We start from the raw sequence: 14,246 nt of genomic DNA on the forward strand, positions 1-14,246 counted from the left end.
TGTCAGGTTTTGAGATTCGGGATGTTCAACCTGTAATATAATAAGAGTTTGCAAGGCTGCACAATCTATAATTACAATCCATGGTACCAATATTTCCAGCTAGATACCTAGACTAACTTTTTCAATAGTGGTTACACTAAAGTTTACATAGATTATAGTGGGAATTAATAGCTGCTTAAGAATTTTTGGCTGGCAGAAAAAAAAAATGGTGCCAAATATGAAGAGTAAGGACACAAGGAGACAAAGAGAACCAAATAATGTTTGAACAGTAAGGTGACAGGTGGGACCACTGAAGAACACACATGTGGGAAGTTCAAGGTGCAATGGAAAGAGGCAGAAACGGATGATCAGGGAAGCACACCTAATCACTCCACTTAACTGTCTCTTTCTGAGAATACTTATTTGCAGTTTCATTTTCACATTACTCTTTTCTCTTCCCTTGTCAGTATGATTAGTTTAGACTTGCTGGTCCCACAGTTTCTACTAGTGGGGAAGGAAAGAGAGGATAAAATGTAAACAGCCAAGTCCTAGAGGCCACTGATTAGTTAGCTGAGACCTCTTTTGCCAAAGCACTGCTCATATAAGGAAATTCCGTTTTCAGAGCTCCCTCCAAAGGTCTATGGCACATAGAGGCTGCCTTCTAATCCCTGAACCCTCAGTAGTGGGTCTGTGAGAAAAATGCTTCTTTCTTAAAATAACAGGTCGGGTGGCTGTGCTTTCCAGAGGAGACCTTAAGGTAAGGTCTTTGAAAATGTCAAGTTCATTTACACAGATTTGTGTGGGTGTGTGTAGAGATGTGGGTTATCTCAAAAAGAGAAAAGCATTCTTAATCTTTCTTCTTCCCTCTTCAAAGAAGTGGAAAAATAGTTCACTGCCCACTGTAATGTGGGTGCCTCGTCCCACAGAGTAAGTGCATGCAGACACACAGACACAGCCTTCTATTTATAATTGACTTGCTAGTTCCTTTGAAAACCACAAGGGGCTCATCCAAGAGCAAAGACATGCCTGAAAGCACAAAATCCAAAATAGCCGCTGACAGTCTATGTATGTCACCAGTCTCACCCCTGAGAATCAAGAGCCGTCAAACATTTTTAATGAGCAAAAGTTTTAATGAGCAAAGAGATAGTCTTTATGTTCCTTGCCTGGAGAAATCCGAAGGAAATACCAGCACCAATCTATTTCTATGGGGATGAGAAACATGTATATCTGTTGACATAATCCAGCAAAAAGTTTACACTTGCCAAAAGAGAGCTGAAAGATAATATTTCCAGGGAGTCTAGACATGCTTGCCACTCTTGAATGGCACAAAGCAGGCTGAGGGCTGCCAACTATGCTGCCCAACAGGTGATGATTCTTTGGAGGGAAGTGGATGGGTGGGGTGAGGGGGAGAGGTCATAGTGTCAGACTAATTTGCTTGTGATCTATGGCAGGCAATTGAAAAGACTATGCTAAAAACTGAAATAATGCAATTTATGTACATTTGAAACGCAAACATGTATTTTAAAATCCTGAGTATTTTTAGAAGATCATAGATACCCCAGGATATATACCTAACCCACTGAAGAGTATGTGCCTGTTGACACTGGTTTGGGGATAAGGGGTTAGCGCTGGGATGAAGGAGCAAAATAAAAATAAAGTAGGAGAGAGCTGTTCATGGACTGATAATGAATTGATGAGTATGATTTACTCAGCTCGCTGCACGTATAGGCTGCTAAGAATAACAATAAACCAGCAACGCTAGACTAGAGAGAGCCTGCTCATCACTGGTCCTGAGGAAATGGACAGTTCAGGGAACCAAAGGATTAAGGACACCAGTGCTTGTAATTTTAAAATGCCAAATTTTTAAAAAATAAAGTAACAACAACAATCATTTCTCTAATGTGCTCTCAAAACAAACTGTTTTTAAAGTTCCATCCCAAACTAAATTCTAAGTACACAGATGCAGAAGGGGCACTGCTTTTCCAGGGTCTCTAGTTTTTGATAGGCTGTGCAGGGAGCCTGACAGTCGTTTGTACTATAACCTAAAGAGTTTTGCCAGACGTGACAGCCTCAAGTGAATATCACCTTCAGTAAAATTCACTCACTATACCTAACTCCGTGGTATACCTAGGCTTTAATCCTGCAGGGTCACAAACTAAGTCAAAGGGATTCATCTGTTTATTAAGCACTCTCCTTAAATTCTTTATGTACTTCCTGTAGTTGCATGTAGACAACCAGGGATTAACTACCTGTAAGTTGGTGATTCTTTTCAGTAAGATGTCAAATACCAGGGTTTTTATAACCTACCCTCCACAATTGGGGGAAAAAGGCAAGGAAAGACAACTACTGTTAATGATATGTAATAATTAACTCAATCTCTGATATGAAAGAACCCTGAGCTGAGTCCAACAGTTAGCTAACGGGGAAGTACAAAACCTTCCCTAACTTCTCTTTCCTATTTTGTTCCTTATCCACCATTCAATCTTCTTACTTTGTGTATTCCCACATAACTAATTAGCAAAGTCCTTCATCGTGTATTTATTTTTTATATATATCCAAATATAAATGAAGACCCTAAATTCGTAAGAATGACAAAATGACCACACAGGTGAACACACATGCAGGCACACGTTCACATTCGCTACATGTCACTTTGGCAATTTCATCTGACAGAGTTGAGTAGATGGAACTATTTTCTGAATTAGAATTAGTAAGTCAACAAAGAAGGTTAAAAGCAAGGTAGTAATAGCATTCTCGGATCTTGATATCCACAATTCTAAGGAAGACAGCAGGACTCAAAATGCCCATGACTCACTTTTTCATTCTTGTCAAATTTAGGAATAAGCATAACATGTGTGGGCCTGTGATATTTTATTTGGTGTGGGAGTGGGGGTGGGGTTCGAGAATGATCACAAAACCCCTTTCAGAGCCACAGGTATGGGTGTGTAGACTCCTAATCTTTCAGACTGTGATATAAATACAGCACACATCAAGGAACACCAAGGAACAGATAATCACATTCTGTGACTGATTTTCAACAGTACTGACAGGAAGCACCGTATCTGATGTAAAGTATTTTACACTCGCCTGTGCGAATATCCAGGAAGTGCCCTGGCAGAAGGCAGAAAGTCTACTCCACCTAATTGACATTCATTTGAATAATTCAGTAATTTAAATGTCAAGCCAGAGGTATTCCCTCTCTGCAGAGCTCACCCACATTGTTTGTTCTAGAAGGCACCTCCCGGCATTACTCAGTGTTATGGCTGGCACTGCGTGCCCTTTGTATCACCAGAGCCAGAGCCGTGTGAAAACACTCGCAGCCTGGGCTGGCTGGGAACAGCAGGGAGTTCTGACCACAAACAGAGACTGCCTCGGTGCCACCAGGGAGAATGCGGGGCTGGCTCCACAAACCAGCGGTGCAGGCTGGGAATCCCAGGAGTTCACCATGGCCAGCTCTTTAAAAAGATCTGTCCTGCTCTGGATGATACTCAGTTCACCATCTGGGCGTATCTCCTCCGAGTCTAATGCTGGACTGGCAGAGAAAGAGGCAGACCAAAGAGCATCGTGGACTTTTAAAAACTGTCACAGTCTGGTATAATCTTGTATTTCATGATAAAAGTATTCACATTTATGTTTAACTGGGACTTTAGCAATCACAACACTTACCTATTCACACCTGCCCAGTCACGCACTCTGCAATGCTTTAAGGCATTGAAACTGAGTATCACTCTAAATGGTGCACAAAAACCAACATTTCCCACAAATGTCTTTGACATAAAAGACAAATAAGAAAATGCTACAAGTAAACTGGCCCATGGCCATGATCTGTCCTAGAGGGCAGCAAAAGGAACAGGCTGAATTTTTTACAAGTTCACCTCAAAGTAGCACAAATCATAATGCAGAAATTAGACTGTAATTATAAAAGTCCAATAGCTTAGAATTTGTATAGCTAAAAAAGGAACTCAAGCATCCCTGGACTCCTTCCAACACTCTAAACAATTCATTCATTTGAAATGGCAAGCTTATATGAGGTTTATAGATTATAGGAGTCCTTCCATCGTCTCCTAATCCGGGAGCACAGTTTGGCACCTCTCCAGAATCTGAAAGCATTTGCGATCTCTGGCATTAAACAAAGGCTTTAAGAAGGATTTTGCAATGCTAGGTATCATTGCCAGCAAGCCTGCTCCTAAGACAGAAACACAAAGGTCTGTCTGGAATGCCTAGTGAAGGGCATTTGATCCTCTGACAAGAGGACAGGCTATACTCTCAGGGATAAAATACACCCAGTGCCTAAATAATCTCTCATTATAAAACACTCCTTTAGGGAACTCAAATCATTTTTCTCCCCTTATCCGAGAGACTGACACTTAGTTAAGTTGTAAAGTCAAGAAGAAAATGTATTTCGGCAGTTATGAAGGCAAATAGAGGCATTCAAATAAGATTGCATATAAATTGAATATCAATAACAAAAACTTCCATGATTTTGAACTCCAGATGTATTCTTCCTCCAGTGTTCCCTGCCTCAGGAAATGGCATTCCCATTCATTCAGGTACATAAGGCTGACTCTCTCGGCTTCCATCACACTCAAAGTGGAGACCAGTCATTAACCTGGCCTGCTCAAAAGTGGAGACCAGTCATTAACCTGGCCTACAAGTGCTGGCTGACCTGATCCCTGCATGCTCTTCAGCCTCCTCTTCAGTTACTGAATGTTCTTAAAAGGCCTTAGGGATCTCAGGTCCTTTTAAGCATGGAATTCCGTCTATGTTGAATGCTTATCTCCCTCCAGCCAACACCTCTCCACCCAGTTAGTGCCTATCTACTGTGCAGATTTCACCTTACATGTTACTTTCTCAGAGAAGCCTTTGTTCACATGTCATCTTTCCTATAGATTGTAAGCACCATGAGGGTGAGCTGCATCTATTAATACTTTGCTCACCGTTCATTACATACCCCACAACAGCCTCAGTGGCTGGCAGGAGTGCAGGCCTGATGAGTATTTGCTTCAGAATGAATTTTCCCTTCACAGAAAGGATTTAGAGGTGGGGACAGACCTGATGCTGGTTTTCAGAGCAGGCTGAGCCCATAAAGTCTTTAAATGTCAGCACAGATCTTAACGCAAGGCTTAGTCACCAAGCCGGCATGCCTGAGCAAACCATTTCTTCCTAGAAGAGCTTGCCATACCATCACATCTGTTCACCTACTTGGGCTCACGAATATAGAAAATTAGTACTTTTTGTGGTGTGGTAGGTTTTTTGTTTGCTTGTCAGTTAAAAGAAACAGGTAAAATACAAGTGTTCCTAAAAATAATTGAGGAACTATTTAATACATTAATAGAACAGCTGGGCTCTGTGGGTGGTCCTTCTCTGGATGGTTGATTTGAGGACTCTGGGCTACGGTGATTAGAATCATCAAAACACAACACATGCCTGCAACTCGTCAGCTTGGAGGGGTCAGTGCAGGACTTGGCTGCCTAGTATAGAAAAAGCTGCCCCTGCTCCTTGCTGTCATTTTTCCCTGGTCTTCGCTGCCATATTTTTTCCCTATCAGTGACATAATGGCACCTTCAGTAGGGAGTGGGGAAGAGTGAATTACATCATTTTCCCCTTCTTGCTCTGCTGAAGGTGATAAGGATTCCTAAGTCATCCTGCATTTGAACTGCTGAAGCTGAGGAGAAAAAAAAAAAAAGTGCCATCTGTTTATTTTGTGTCTGGGCTGACTCCTTGTCTCTGAAATAATCCCTGTAAATTAAGCCTATTGCAGCAGCCACACCTTCTATTTAGAAGCCAAAAACTCAGCCTGTGTTCAAGTGACTAACAAATGAAAGAACACTGTGGGGTAATGACCTAAGACAATATTGGTCTCTCTTTTCCATGCTTTTTATGATCCTCTGAATGTTGCAAAGACTTGGCTTTAACAAATACAGCATGTCTGTAAAACAACTCCTTAATATGGGAGAAAATAATGACCCCTTTCTTCATTTTGTCTTCAAAATTCTTGAATCTCTGCTTCAGAGAAACAAAGGCTTACAAGGCCTACTGGGAATTGCCTACTGAGGAACACTTTAAAACCAAAAAATACTGTCTCCTCAGCATATGCGCTAACGGCCATGTCTAAGTGGAACTCCAGTGATAGGGAGAGTAACAGAGAATAGAATAGCCTGGAGGAAGAGGGAAGAAAATCCCAGTGAACTGTAAACATTTCAGAAGTCATTCCTTGTTTAGTCTTAGGAGAGAGCCAGGAATGTGGTTCCATCTATTGAATGTCTCAGGCTGGAAGATATGTTCAAGCCACAGGAAGAAGTGTTGACTCTGAGGACTCACTTTTCATTGCTTCCCCCACCTCCTCGGGCTAACCAGAGAGTATATGGCATTTCAGTGAGGATTTCCCACCTGGGCTCTACACTGAGAATTTTGGTTTTACAGGAAACATTTAACGATGGGCTCTAGGTGAGACAGAGCAGTGGAGAAAGAACCAACAGGTAGCTTTTGTGCTTAGCTCTCCACTTCCATTTCTCTCTCCTTGCATCCTACTCTACCTCTGTCTCTGGGATTCAGGGACTGGACCTCCTCCAAGGTTGCCAATCTTGGCTCTGGTTGCCATCAGCAAGCCTCTACCACACTCCTACAGCCTTTCTGGAAGCTTTCAAACCACAGAGACAAACCCTTCAAAAGTTATACAGGGCTCCAATTTGTTTAACAAGTCTTGAAATGCAACCTTTAGGCACTGTGGCACCCACAGCTAAATGTGAAAATGTCCTGAATTAGTTAAACTCTCCTTCCTAGCTCCACAACCTATCCTACCCCAAAGAAAAGCACAGAGGGAACAAAGTAGCTTCCAGACTATAGTAGTCCCCGCTTATCCTCCCTTATCCACCATTGCACTTTCCACTATTTCAGTTACCTACCATCAACCACAGTCCAAAAATACTTAGCAAAAAATTCCAGAAATGAACATTTCCTAAGTTTTCAGTTGTGTGCTCTTTGAGTAGCATGATGGAATCTCATGTTGTCCAGCTCCATCCTGCCCAGGACATGGATCATCCCTTTGTCCAGCGTACCGACATTGTAGATGCTACCCTGCTGCTAGTCACTGAGCAGCTGTCTCGGTTACCAGATCCACTGCCATGGTATTGCAGGTCGCGTTCAAGGAACCCTTCCTTTACTTAATAACTGCCCCAAAGCAGAAGAGTGGTGATGCTGGACTATTGTTATAATTGTTCTATTTTACTTTAAGTTATTATTGTTAATCTCTTCCTGTGCCTAATTCATAAATTAAACTTTATCCTAGACGTAGGAAAAGATATAGTATATATAAGGTTCAATACCATCTGTGGTTTCAGGCATCCACTGGGAGTCTTGGAACGTATTCCCCATGGATAAATAGGGGGCTACTGTATTTACCTCTCATCCTAGATGAAGTCAAAGCGATTTTAAAATAAAAGTCAAAAGGGTAAAAACTTGGGGCAGAGTCCAAGCCTCTGATAATGCTACTTCCTTATCCTCCAATTTCCCCATTATTTCCCAAGGCCCTACCAAGTCCAGAACTCCATGAAAGGTTAATGAAGAAAGGAATCCCATGTCTTCAATCCCAGGAAGACATGCCTGTGCCTCTGTATACCAGCCGTTGTAACTCGATCTTTGCTTTACATGTCTTCTTTCCCCATCAGTCTAATTAATATGGTCCAAAACAATTCATTAATTCTCAGGTTTAACATATTGAACAAGATTGGCTTATCAGTCATAGAATAAAGATCTTACAGTCACGATGAGACCGTTACATTTGAGTCATTTTGAGTTTGTTCTTTTGTACCCCTGGGCCCACAGAAAGGCTCCAGGTGCCTACACTCCAGGTAGAAACAGAAAGCATCCCATTTGAGTGCTGTGAACCAGAACTGGCTTTTCAAGCACACAATCCCTCCCCCTCAATCTGTGCCATGGCAAATCATTCCCAGCTTCCACAATAATCTTGGACTTTGGCAGAAGAAAGCCAGCTAAGTCTGAGGTGTGTCACGAGGCCACTGGCCGGGGAGCAAGAATATCTAAACACAAATCCAGGCGAGAGCAACAAGCAAGAGTTTCCGCAGATTCCCTCTGGCTCCTGTAGCTGCAGATCACTGACAGCCTAAAGATAACCCAAGTATCTACAAAGGGTCACTTTTAAATAGTAGCTTTAATGCCACCAGTCATTTCAGAAGCATTTCCTTCCAGAGCCTGCTTCCATCCACACTGGCCACCAAGTCTGTCCAACAATGGCAAGCTCACTGAAGAGATTAAAGTCCAGAAGGAAATGGAAGAAATCCCAAAAGGGAACAGACAGCTCCTGACATGCTGGGATTCTATTCTGTGATTCTACTTGTGCCAACATTTGGACTACTGAGAAATAATAATGTAGCAAAGAGACACCTTGTAGAAATGACTAACAATCACTGGGGATTAAAGAGCAGGTCTAAAATGAAACAAAATAGTTAACTCCAAAACTTTCTAAAGCTGAGGCTGTATAAACCATGGATGGCTACCCCCAGGAGACTTTTAGGATAGCCTTTCCCTCCAAGAGAAAGCTTACTTAGTTTACTGAACTGCTGTAAGGAGAACAATATGAAGTCTTCAGGCACAAACTATATATACATAGCCAGTGTGGACACCCACTAACCACAGAAGCAACAAATGGAACTTCTCAGAAGCCTGCTGCTTTTTTTCTTCCTTTCAAGTAGGGTCAAAGTTCCCAAGATCTTCCTAAGAACCATTAAAATCTGCACAGCACCTCACCTGTCTACTGAGTAAGTCCACATTGTCCTAAATGGCAGTCAGCCAGGGGCTGGTGTACAAGGGACAGGTGCTCAGTGGGCTATTTTCAGTTGCTATCAGCTCAGTCAGGAGCTGCACATGCTCAGTAGGCACGCAAGTTTTGGTTCTGTTTCCAACTCTGGGCAGCCAAGAGACATACACCTTCACAGCTGCCAGGGCAACCAGCTGCCCAGTGCTCCTCCCAAGATGGGAGCAATGAAAACAGTGTAACCTGGCCAGCCAACATGCCAGTGAGCAAGTTGTACCTCTCATTTCACTGCCTGGGTTATTCTGAGCTGGGCTTATTGACACACCATGGCAACACAGGAACAAAGGGCCAGCTAGAGGGATTTAAATGTCCTGCAAAAGTTGCTAGGAAGTCAGCAGCTCTGGCTTCTGCTTTCATAATAAAACTAGCAATAGAATTATTATTAGATTGTTGTTGTTTTGTCACTGTTGTTGTTATCACTTGTGAGACACCTGTAACAGTTCTACTTTTGCACTAAGGCTTTGTTTTTGTTTTGTTTGCCACCATTTAGTTGCTACAGTTGGGATGCCTTTGAAAATGGAGTATGTGTGCCTGCCTGTCCCTACACTGCAGGAGGATTAGTTTTTCCCATCCCTTTACTTCTCATCTTGCCACACTCTATGATCCACTTTCATCACACACCACTCTTTCAAAACACACAAACTGCACCTACTTAATCTCTCCACAGTTCTCCACTGCCTTTGGGATAGAAGACAAACACCTTGGCATAAGGCTCTGCCACGCTTGCAGGTCTCAACCCTCAACCCTAATTCCGTCTCATGACTTGGTGACCCCCCCATGGTCTCACGTCTCTGGTATTCACCCTTTCCCTGCCTGCAACATCCTTCTTAGTCCCTCCTCTGCTGGTCTAATGGCTATTTATCCTTCAAAACTCAGCTTCCATGCATCACCAGCCCCAAACCCAGCTCCATGTGGGATGCAGGCCTTTCCTGCCCATACCCCTCATGCTATGCTGTGACCTTTGCTGTACCCAACTGGACTGTGACTTCTTGAACCAGGAATCACTTCTTGCTTATGTTTACATCACCAGTGCCTACCAGTGTTGTCAACTGGTACTCCTGTTAATTTAAATTGACTAAAAGAATATAAGTTTGTCTTATAACTGATTCACTTTTCCCAAACTCATAAATTATTTGAAAGAGTACATGTGATCAGCCCAGATCAGTCCCTCTGTCTCTTATAATATTATCTTTTCTCTATTACCATAATTATTATTGTGGCCAACATTATTCATTTGTCAAATATTTATTGAGCACCAACTGCATACCAGGTAGTGTCTTAGACACGAGGGATAAAACAATGAATACCTCCACATTCTGACCTCTCACACTCTAGGGCTCACTATGTGCTGGGCACCCGGCATGTAGTCTCATGACTCCTCACAACAAGGTGGGTACCATTATTGTTTCCATAGTACCAGGTAGCAACAAGCACAGAGAGGTGAAGGAGAATATACGCAAAGGCATAGTAAAACAGAAGATGACTAACAATGGTGTTTTGGCCTTGTCTCTTTCCTGAGAAAGGCTTGATTTCTATGCATGGCCAAAGCCTTCCTTTCAGAACACATTCTTTGACTCTGACCATCCATACTATGTCAAACATGATCCTAATCCTTTGCAAAACTGAAATTGTGAAGCATATGAACTGGGACGTGAAGTTAAGGATAAAAAGAAGTCATTACTGTAACTCTACATGGCATGCTGCAGTATTATACATATATCAGAGGAGTCAAATTCTAAACTGGACTATTGGTAATTTTTTTTCTATCCATTCTTTGTAACTTTTCTGAATGAATCTCTGTTTTGCTGTTGTTTTTCGATTGAAACTATTTTGGTGCGGGTACCATAATTCAGAAGACAAAACAAATGCAGCAAGAAATAAAACAAAGGAGCCATCCCCACCCCAATCCCCCAAATCGCCAATTTAAAAAATAAGCCAGGCATGGTGGCTCATGCCTGTAATCCCAGCACTTTGGGAGGCCAAGGTGGGCAGATCACGAGGTCAGGAGATTGAGACTATCCTGGTTAACATGGTGAAACTCCATCTCTACTCAAAATACAAAAATTGGCCAGGCGTGGTGGCGGGTCCCTGTGGTCCCTCGGGAGGCTGAGGCAGGAAAATGGCCTGAACCCGGGAGGCGGAGCTTGCAGTGAGCTGAGATCCGGCCACTGCACTCCAGCCTGGGTGATAGCGAGACTCCGCCTCAAAAAAAAAAAATATATATATATATATGTGTGTGTGTGTGTGTGTGTATATATATAATGTTGTGTGTGTGTATGTGTGTGTGTGTGTGTGTATATATATATATACCAGCAGGTTTTTTAAGGTGAATGTCACCACCATGTGCCCAAGAGGAATTTCTCATTCTTCCTTTTATTGTTTCTCTTCTTCCCACATCTCTCCTCCTCACATCCCATATACATATTCTCAGCAAAGCCCAAGTTCTGTTCTAGCCCATAACAAAGAATTAGATGTAGCATTAACCATGGCTCTAGGAAACACCCTGCTTGCCGGGCTCAGATTCAGCTGATGAGAATCAGGCCGCAGGTGCTCCAGTGTTATGATCCAGGCTGAGAAGGTGCAAATGTAAACTTCCCTCTTCCTGCCAAATCACTGACTTAGAGAGAAAGGATGGTCAGGCTACATGGAGTTGTGAAAAAATAAAAGGTTCTAGACCAGCTGTGTTGAGGAATACACCAGATGACCTATAGTCAGGTGTGAGAGCTGTCACATGAGGGCAGTAGGAACTCCTGCGCAGTGAACCCTTGAAGCAGACTGGTGTTGTCTTTTTTAATTTCAGTATGGGGTAGGACCCACTATTGGATAGCAAAATCAAGTTAGTAGTTTAAAACAAGGTTTCTTTCTGTCTTTTTAAGTGAAATAAAACTGAATAAAAATTTAAAAGACAAGGAATAGGTGCACATTAAACATAGTAAGAGTAATTACTGTTTCATGAAATTTTCATTTCAGATGTGTGTGGGCACTATCCATGCAGTGGGCCTTACTCCAAAATGCTTCTTGCTGTGAGTCACAGTCAAAAGTTTGAAAGCCACCTCGCCTGTGTCTTACACTATCTTGGAATGACATGAGTTCTGAGTCACTATGGCTATTAGGAAAAAACATTATGTATGGAATCTTGACTGAGGTCATCCCGGGCTGCAGAGGAAAGTTCCGCAGGTCAGTTTGCAGTGTTTTAAGAGTTATAAATTAATTTTTAAGTGTGTTTTATTTTCCTTGGTGTTTTCCTTTTCAAGAGTGAAAGCGGCCTATATGACATGCCTACAATCCTTCTGCTTTACCAGTTTTTCCACAGAGAGGAGATGGCATTAATCCTCTCACTCTGGAGACCTGTCTTTATAAAAGGGGACTCTTAGAAGTGACTGCACTGCACACTGATGACCACAAGGAAATCATTTCATGAGCTTGGGTGTGGAATTTGTTTTCTCCTCTGTTCAATATTTGACTTTCTTTGAATGAATGTTTAGCATCCTCCCACACCCTACTGCTATCCATACCCCTCTTCTACTGTCCACTAAAAAAAAAAAAAAAAAAAAAAAAAAAAAAAAAGAATATGGCACTAGTTTAACTACTCATGGCTGAAACAAACACTTCCCAGGAACGAAAGGCTGAAAGGATGCGTTGTCACAGCTCGCCTTGCATCAACTAGTATAGGATCATTTTGTAAAATAAGAAAACTTGATAATAAAGAAGCAGTGTCTTAAAAGTATGATGCTTCATCAGATATTTACATTCTAGTCCCAGTAGTAGCAAATGGCTTAGTATATGTCATCTCTCTCCCTAAAAACATATTCCATTTGATGATATGCCAAAGAAAAAGATTTTATTCTGAACAAGAGAGAAATTATAGTAACAAGAAGAGAAACAAATGTAATACTAAGACATTTCTCTTACATTCATTCACCCCTTCAAGAACTTCCTGAATCCTGAATAATGAGAAAATCAAAGAAAGGCTTACTCTATTCTTCCCCCCCACAGTAGCAAAGAGGGGCACCTTTGTAACCCTAACAAAAAAGTCCATTGAATTTATCTCCTTCCTTCCCTCATTGGGTAGTGGGGCTGGAAAGTCTGAGTAGTGATGGCTTTGGAAATACTAAAATAAGTTAACTCAGAAAATAATTTAGTACCTAGCAGTCTTCTCTAGAACAGGCCGAAATCTCTTGCGAAAAAATTCTGCATAAGTCTGGCCTTCGTTGCTACAATAAAATCTAACTGTGGTTTACAAATTTAATAAAATGTGGGTCGTCTCAGCTTTGAAATATTTCCAAAGGAGCAATATTCCCTTTAAAGTAATTGTGTCATAGTCTTCACCTGCAAATGCATACAGGGACAAAAGAAAAGCCAAACATGGAGGTTCTGCCTTCACCCTGGTGGTATAATAGTAGTATTACAGCATGATTAGTCTTATTAATGGGAAGGAAAGGGAAGGATATACAGGTAATTAGGACTCAAGTGCTCTTCTCTATGAGAGCAAATAAAACTCTTCCTGCAGCTAGAGTTGTATATATAATGAATATGAAAAATGATTACTGGTAGGAGAGACAAGAAAAGTAAGAAACACAACCCCAGGTGAAGGCACCTCATCATTTGCTATTACAAACTCTCTTCTCACGCTCTCAAACAGACTGGATTGAGCTGGATTCTAGCATGCACCAAACATAATATGAATGTGGATGTAGCTAATTTAGGGCACAAAAAAAAATGCAAAATTTCGAAGAGGACTGATAATGACTGGAGCTCTTGAACACCATTCCTCAAAGTATATGATGCCTTTTGTTGGCTGTGTAACCTTAAGCAAGAGCTCTAACCAATCCAAAAGCACATCCAAAAAAATGTATCTTATGAGGGCACTTGTGAGGATTATAGGAAATTATGCATGAAAGCTAGCCCAACATCTGGTGCGTATTAAGCACTCATTAAATATTACCTATAATCATCAAACAGATCGTTATATTGGAAAGCATTTTCCAAATATAAGAGGTGAAAAAATCTTTTATTGCCCACAGCATTTAGGATTCCATAGAACTTGAGAAATACTCTGAAGTACACTCAAACTCTACCCCCCCCAAAAAAAAATCACTGTTTGGAACTAATATTTGAAATATTACCACTATTTCTAATCGATATTTATGAGACATTTGAGAGACAAAGGGGTAAAAGGTTTTTTATTTTCATAAACTAAGAAGAGTACACTACCCAACAAAATGTATTAGAACAAAATCTCTATGACTCTTATTTATGTCCCAAGAATGTAATCTAGCTTCATTAAAGCATAATTAATAAAATGCCTTAGCTGTTCTATAAACATCAAATATGGGTCTATTTCCTTTTAAGCTTAGTAGTCTAAAGCTCACTCAGCAGTAGACAAGCTACAGAGATACTACATATTTTTGTTATCGGCCCCATTATTTACCTC

General features: G+C 41.4%; 1 protein-coding gene across 14 annotated transcripts in view; it reads right to left on the bottom strand.

Moving 5' to 3' along the window:
* Positions 1-14,246, bottom strand: part of ACVR1 (activin A receptor type 1) — a 140,916-nt gene that overhangs the window by 46,253 nt on the left and 80,417 nt on the right.

Source organism: Macaca mulatta, chromosome 12 (genome assembly GCF_049350105.2).
Source record: "Macaca mulatta isolate MMU2019108-1 chromosome 12, T2T-MMU8v2.0, whole genome shotgun sequence".
NCBI lineage: Eukaryota > Metazoa > Chordata > Mammalia > Primates > Cercopithecidae > Macaca > Macaca mulatta.